Below are 8,610 nucleotides of genomic sequence, written 5' to 3'. Positions count from 1 at the left end.
GTTGATGGGGTGATGGGGTGGGATGTGGTTTGCCGAGAGAGGTGGCATTGTATGGTGAGGGTGGTTATGGGTGTAGGTCTGTATGGTGGTGAGGTGAGGGGTTGGGTGGTTGTGAGTTGGGCATGCAGGGTCGTGGCTTGGTGGGGTTGGTTGTGGGTTGAGGAGAGCTCGGCATGGTGGAGAGGGAAGATGCCGAGAGAGAGAGGGTTGGGGCATGGAGTTGGAGGCCTCGGATTGATGGTGGTAAGAATTTCGAGCACTCGAAATGGGTTCTTCGAGTGCTCGAAGGACATGCAGTGAGTGAGGGAGGGAAGCTGCATGGTGGTAACTTGGGTTGAGAGAGAGAGAAGGTTTAAGGTTGAGGGGTGGTGGTTTGGTGGAGGGATGCCGAGAGAGAAATGAGGTTGGGTTGGTGAGGAGGTTGATTTGCAGGGGCATGCATGGAAGTTGAGGTGTGATTGTGTGGTTGAGTTTGCATGGTGTTGATGGGGTTGCATGGAAGTTGATTATAGGTTGTGTATGGAAGAGAGAAAAGCCGAGAGTTGGGGTTGCATGGGGTGGGTTGGGTGGTTTGTTGTTGAGGTTGCCGAGAGAGAGGGTTAGTTGGTTTGTGGGTGATGGCCGAGAGTTGGGAAGTTGGTTTGAGAGGGATGGTGAGAAGGTTGGAGGTTGGTTGGTGCATGGTTATGCATGTGGATGGGGAGTTGGCTGTGAGAATGGGAGTTGAGAAGATGGGTTGAGGAAGTGGATGAGAGAGAGAAAGGTTGGAGGTGAAGCAAAATTCGAGCACTCCAAAGTGGGTCTTCGAGTGCTCGAAGATCTGGCAGAGGGCAAGATGGTTGGCGCAAGGAAGTTGGAGCACTCGAAATGGCCTTTTCGAGTGCTCGACATTTTGGCAGAGAGTGAGGGTTGGTTGGTGCATGGAATTCGAGCACTCAAACCAGAATTTAGAGTGCTCGAAATGAGAGCAGTAGGTTCGGCATTGTGGGTGGAAGAATTTGGAGCACTCAAATTGGAAGCTAGAGTGCTCTAAATGAAGGCAGTGAGCTTGGGATTGATGGTTCACATTTAGAGCACTCCAAATGGGAGCTAGAGTGCTCTAAATGAAGGCAGTAGGCTCATGGAATCTTGGTTAAAGACTTGGAGCACTCGGCAGTGAGCATTGAGGTTGAGAGATGAATTTTTGCATGCATTGTAACATTATGTGCTTCATTCTTATGCATTGTGAATGTGAATATGATCAACTGAGAGCTGAAGAATTGATAAAACCTTGCAATATGCTTCCAAATCAATGCATGGATAGAATAGTTTCACCTTGCATGCATGGATAGAAAGTGAAACTTGGCATGGAAAATTATGAAACTTGGCACATTATTCTAATGCAATGCATGGATGGACTTGTGGGAAAAAAATTTTCAAAAACTTTGCAATTGCAGGGATGGAAAAATTGCCAAGCTCTAAGCTTCAATGCAATGCATGGAAAATTTTGAAAATTTTTCAGACTGAGCAATTTTTCTCTAATGCTTGGATGAATTTAGGAGAAAAGAAAAAAAAAAGAAAAAAAAAATAATTGAAATTGCACATCATCTCAAATGCATGGAAAATTTTTTAAAACTTAGCAACTCCATTTTAATTCAATGCATGGAAAAATTTAAACTTTGCACTTCATCTCAAATGCATGGATGAAATTTGGGAAAATTTTGAGACCTTGCAACTACTCTCTACTGCATGAATGAATTTAAGAAACTTTTCAAACTTTCGCAACATCACACAAATGCATGGATGATTTTGAGGAACCATGATCCAACAATGCATTGAAGATGAGAGGCTATGCATGTGAGTGCCATGTCGAAAGTCCAAGAAAATTGTCTGATAGAGCCGGAAACTTGCGGGAATGAAAACAGGAGTTGAGAAGGTTTAATAAGCCGGTCTAAAATTGCGAAACACAACTGAAGACCATTTCAGAAAAATCAAATTTTTGGCTTATCGAAACCATTTCCCAGAAAATTTCAAGGCACGAGCAATTTAAGAAGGTAGAGAAGCTTGGAACATCGAAAGAATTTATTCCCTTGCTTTGCTAAATTTAATGTCGATAGCTAGACGAAGTTAGAGCAGGTACTAATCCTCAAAAATCTCGATAGCTAGACACACCAAGATCAGGTTAGTCCTCCTTACCCTATACCATGTCTCTCAAAAGATTCAAGCTTCCCCAAATAGGATAATTCTTTTAAAAGCGAAGGAGGAAGAGCTTGAAGACAAAAGTGGAAAAGAGGTAGCAGAAAGACCTCAACCCACTCTTCATCCTCAATGAAGAACTTTGGATTATGGGGCTTATTTGGATTATGGGAAGATGGATTAGGTGAAGGTGCACCAAGCAACAACTTATGAAGGGTTATATTGAGCACGGGAATGCTCAACAAGTTATCCTTCAGACTTTCAACATCCTCCTCACACTTATCCGGCGGTTCGGGCTCAATAGCTTGAGATAACTCAGGAGAAGGAATGAGAGGAAGTGCCAGCTCCCAAGAGAGGGATACATTTGATGTTGCCCAAGGAAGAGAGAGAATAGGTGGAGGAATATCAAACAAAAAATTTACCTCCAAAATAGAATTGTCAACATCAAAATCCTCATAATTGAAATGAGCTAAGCAAGCTTTTAGAGGATCCTCCATTAAAGGAGGTGCATCAAGCAAAGGATTATGTAGGGGCTATTTTGGAGTAGGGTAGACAATCTCTACACCATTATTTCCGTCATTTTGAACCACAAATTCTTCCATTTTATGAGTGGCAACAATTTGATCTTCAACCACCATTTCATCATTTTCATATGTGATGACTACTTGATCATTCTCATAGAATTTTCTTTTGGATTGGCCACAAGTTCAATGGAAAATTCTTCGTCATTTTCATGATTTAGAGCATCAACCATTTGTTGAATTTGGGCTATTTGGTCATCTAAATCAACTCTAAATTGGGAATGAGAATGAGTGGTGGATTGCATGCTAACAATGTCATCCAACATTTGCTTGTTGGACTCCATCATTTGCGTGTGCATAGACTCCATTATTTGTTTGTTAGCAACAAGTAACTCATCCAATGGAGACGGTGGAAAAGGAGAAGAGGGCGGGAAATAATGATCATTGGGTTGAAAATTGGCTTGAAAATGTTGCTCATGAGGTTGTGGGTCTGAATTTTCCATGTCATGCCACAAGAAGTTTTGGTGATCTCCCCTACCCGAGTCATAACCATTGAGATATGGATCATTACCCGGTTCAAAGAAATTTTTATTTGGTTGCTTTAGATAAAAGTCCGAGAATTGTCTCGTTGGAAGACATTCTGTTGTATGATGTGTATGACTAGAGCAAAATGCACAAAACTCATGTGATGTGTAGAATTGAGTTGGAAGATAGTTATCCTCCATCTAGGAGTAATTCAACAACACACAAAGCAATCAACACAACACTTCATCACCATAACCTCCACATATGATATTCCCTTTCTCCTCAATTATCAAGACAAAAATTAAATTGGCCACGACAAGGACCGATACTTGGAATTGAAAATACACAATAAAGATTAGCCTCGACAAGGGCTTGCAATTTATCTACTTCTAAGCTTAACACATGCACGATATTCACAATTCAAAACTAGAAGGTCAAGAGACTTACCCGGGGTCCTCTAGACTTACAATTTGCTAGCATTCCCACGGCGAGCTTTGAGTTCCTAGAATCTCACTTACAACTTAAAGATGATTAAAACACACAAGGAATATTCACAAAACACGATATTCACAATCAAACTAAAATTTAACCCTAGAACTTTGGTCAATAAACCGTTTGCAGTCCCCGACAACGGCGCCAAAAATTGATCGGTTGGTCAATCATACATCAACCTTCGCAATAGCACGAATCATTGTAAAATAGGGCTATTGGTCGGGTAACTCGAACCACTGGGACTGCGCTAGTCTAAGGCAACCTAAATGTCTAGAATCATTCTTAGAATTATAAGGGGTAATAAGGGTTTGTTTGTTTGTCACTAAACTAGAAATGTAAAGATGCATAAACTAGTAGATTGCAAGGAATGTAAAGAGATGAAATGCAAGTAGAAAAGACTAGGGAGATGAATCCGTCTCCATCCCTATACACATGCTAGATTAGAACTAATTAAGGGGAAAAATAACATATAATGGTCAAGAATTACATAACAACACATGGTTGCCATGTAATTGATCAAGAAGTACATTAAGTCTCAAACAAGTATAATCTATCAAAAGGGTAAACATGCTTAGACTACCCAACTAAGGTGTAGCTTATACACATTTACTTAAATGAAAGACTATCAAGTTCTTGACAAAATGATGAAGCACATGGAGCTAGAGATTAAGCATACACCATGAAAGGATTTCCTAAGCAATGGTCTATCAAAGTCACCTATCAACATGCCATGAAACCATTTCATAACCTTGTTCCCATTCTCACCATGAAAACTCAAGCAATAAGATTCATACAAGACATCACCTAACAATCAAGATAATGAACTTGAAGAAATCAACCATACATATATAAACATTCATTACAACAAATGAAAGGCTCTTAGTTATGAAAAAGACCATATAAATATACATTACAATCCCCCAAAATAGACTACCCTAGGACATGCTTACAAGGGAGGGACTTCATCACCTCCCTAGAGGAAGAGTTATTTACCCATGGTAGCTCTAGATGAAGGAAGAAGCAAGGCCTCCAACTCCATTTTCGTGCTCCCCTCTTTTTGCTTGAAGAACACTTCCTTCTTTCTCTCTTCTCTCTCCTCTATCTTGTAAAATGAAGCTTAGCTAAGATATGTGTGGCTCCCCTCCTTTGTAGACATCTTATCCACCCAAAAAGGCCACCAACCAACATCTCCAACCAACCATTAAAGAGGAAAATTACAATTGAGGAAACCAAGAAGCAAGTGGCTGAAAATGAGCATTTTTGGAGACCAATCTGCCAAAATTCGAGTGCTCGAAATAAGGGCTTCGAGCACTAGAAAATGGGGCAGAATGCTTCATTCTTGAGTTGCTCCGCCCGGACCTACTTTGGTAAAACGGCCATAACCTTGCGCTCTAAACACCGAATGATTAACCATTTGAATATTTGGAAAGCTAATTCAGAGCTCTAAAAACTTTATGTTTTGGTAGAGATCCAATTCTCAAGTCTGGTTGGTCGAAATTGAAGAACAAGGCAGAACTTCATTACTGCCAGGCAGTTCTGAGCACCTATGATAAGAAGATCATAACTCTCTGCTCCGAACTCCGAATGATGAACCACTTGAAGATTTGGAAAGCTGATTCAGATCTCTAAATATGTCATGTTATGATGGAAGTCCAGTTCTCAAGTTTTCAAGGTCAAAATGGCGAGCAAAGTTCAGGATCTACTGCTGCCAGAAATTCAGCCTTGTGCCTTTTGATGGCCAAAACTCCACAAAGCATCCTTCTTGCTTCTTTTTGGCCAATGGACCTGAAAATATACAAAAACATGCAAATGAAAGTAATCTACATAATATAAGCAAACAATGGACTTAAATAATGCAATTAAGGGCGCTTGAATATGCAATATTCGGCGCTTATCAGACTTCCAACCAGACAATGCACCCAAAATCCTCTACGTCATCCTAACGCTGACCTACTACAAGGCTACGCCTAGGAATCAAGACATCAGATCAAGCTCACACACACAATCCCGACAACCAAGGTCACACAACCCCAAGCAAAGTGCGGAATGATAAAGGAAATGAACTAATAAAGCTATTAGTCATGCAACATACACGTATATATACACAAGTATACATTCACAAGTATACTAAACAGTACTAAATCCATGGTGAATAAGTATACAGGCTCAAGTATACTAAATAAAAGTGAAATGAAATAAACAACGCACAAGTATGCTAGGTACAAGTATACTAAACGTAAATGAAATTCTATGAATAATTTCACAGAAACAATATCGCACCATACAACTAAACACATAGTGTACAAGGGTAATCAAATATGCTACATATCACATAGGGGTCAAGAATCAGAGACATACTACACATCACCTATGATGCTAGCATGACAAACAGATATAGTAAATGGAAAACACACCATCTATACTAGCACATAGCCAACAAATAGTCACATCCCCTAACATGTTTCTAAGGCATGCTCAAAACGACAAGGCATATAAACATGTAGGAATGACTATGCAAATAACAATCCCGCAAAATCACAAGCAAGAAAGGATGAAATGCCTCTCAAAAGAACAAACTCACTAAAGTGAATCCTAAAACCCGGATGAGTCCAATCCCTCACCCCAAGGAAGTGAATCATCTTCTAGAATGAACACTAGGGTTCCCGAAACAAAGAGTCTACAAGTCTTTCCCAAGACTGGCTCAAACACGAGGTGGAATCCTAACGCCACACAAGATAAAACCACCACTCTAAGAAGAAAGGGCACAGGAACCTCGCCATTAAGGCCTACAAAGATAAAACTTCCAATCCCCAAGGAAGGACTCGAGTCAATCCGACTCGTTGTCCCATGACTTTAAAAACAAGACCCCAACGACGTCACCACATCAAGGTTACCACGAAACCCTAAGAGATGATGCCCAAGCATCAATCTCAACCAACCAAGCTGGAACAACCCACAATCCCTAAACAAGACATAAAAGTAAACAGTTGACATGTAACATAGCAATAGACTACATACTCACACAAGTAGTAAGGTCATATAAGGCATGTCAATGTATGCATCGTACTATTATACTAAGAATAACAAGTGCATGCAATACGCTAAGGCAAATAAGCATTACCATCATGCAAAGCATACAAGCGTGAATCAACATGCTAAAACAGACAAACACATACAATATGCTGAGACCTACAAGTATATACAATGTACTAAGACAGACTAGCACATACAATATACTAAAGCAAACAACCATATATATCATGCTGAGACATTTAACGAAACTTCTTAACATACGTCCACATAAGCACGTAAACATGTGATCACATTCAACATATTATCAAAAGCAATTAAACACATAGAGCATGGCAACACAAGCATGATATGCACCCAAAACCCGTCGTCCTAAGGTTTTCGAACCTAGGAGCTCTGATACCACCTGTGACGACCCTATTTTTTAGGCCAGCGTATCCTGTGATGAACCGAAGATTGACCCGATAACGGATCCGATATGCGAAAACGAAAATAGAAAACAAGACTCTAAGAAGTCCGTGGAACTTAATGAGAACTGATGTGGAAGCAAAGATCAAAAATATGACAAATAAGCCCCCAGGGGCAAAATAGTCATCTCTGAAAACTATGGACTCGGATGCTATCGAGCACACCGCTGGAAGGACAACGAAAAACTAATCAAATTAGACCCAAGAATCACTTGATTCGGAGTTCGAATGGAGAAGATATGAAACTCCAAAGTTTCATAAAAAACATATTTTTGGATTTGAAATCAATACAACAAGGGTACTTTGCAAGGGGTAAAATGGTCTTTTTAGACAAAACTAGATACAACTGAGTATACCGTTAGATAGACCAGGAAAAATTAATGAATCTAGAATCAAGAATCACTTGATTCGGAGTCCGGACGAAGAAGATATGAAACATCAAAGTTTCATAAAAACCAACTTTTGGGTTTAAAATCAGTGCGGCAAGGGTACTTTACAAGGGGTAAAATGGTCTTTTCAGATAGAATTGGATGCAACCGTGCATACCGTTGTATAGACCAGCAAAAATTAATAAACTTAGACTCAAAAATCACTTGATTTGGAGTCTGGATGATGAAGATATGAAGCCTCAAAGTTTCAAAAAATTAGACTTTCTGGGTTTCAAGCATGAGCAGGGCTTGCACACATTTCCCGAATTCAAATGGGATTTTGAGGGCTTAAATGACATTTTTTGGCAAAAAGTTGTGATGAAACCCCCCCCCCCCCCTCCCCCCCAAAAAAATAATGTTTTCTACATGATCATGTCAAGAGAAGATTTTATTTTACAAGTGAAATACCCGAAATGCCACTTAGATCAGCACTTTTTCCGGAAAAACTTGGAACGACCAAATTTTCCAGATCTGCGAGTTATTTTCGGCATCAAGATGATTTTTTTTTGTAAAAACACGAAGAAGAAACCCCCCCTAAAATCACATTTTCTACCCGAACGGACAAAAATGAAAAAGAAGCACTATGAAGTACCCAGAATGCCCCTAGATCAGGAAAGGGCAAGAAGTTGAACAAAAGCTGCTATAGCATAGCAGAAAAACCGAACCTTGCACGGGATTTTCGGTACCAAGACGACATTTTCTGGAAAAACACGAAGAAGAAACCCCCCCCCCCCCCGGCCACCCCTAAAATCACGTTTTCTAAGTGACCATGTCAAGAACGGAATTTATTTCCCAAAGGAAAACCCCAAAATGCCCTAAAATCAGATTATGCAACAAAACTTCAAAATGAGTTCATAGGAAGCTCAAAACACAAACGATAAGGTTTTGCCCGGAAATGACCATGCACGCAAACGTAACTTACCTATTTAGACATGCTACAATGGTCCACGACTTAAAAATACCACCGATACA

The sequence above is a fragment of the Cornus florida genome, unplaced genomic scaffold (genome assembly GCF_030987335.1).
Source record: "Cornus florida cultivar Cherokee Brave unplaced genomic scaffold, ASM3098733v1 CherokeeBrave_3.0.0_Hap2_Chr05, whole genome shotgun sequence".
NCBI lineage: Eukaryota > Viridiplantae > Streptophyta > Magnoliopsida > Cornales > Cornaceae > Cornus > Cornus florida.
The sequence above is the reverse complement of the archived record's forward strand: the minus strand, read 5'-3'. Positions refer to the sequence as shown.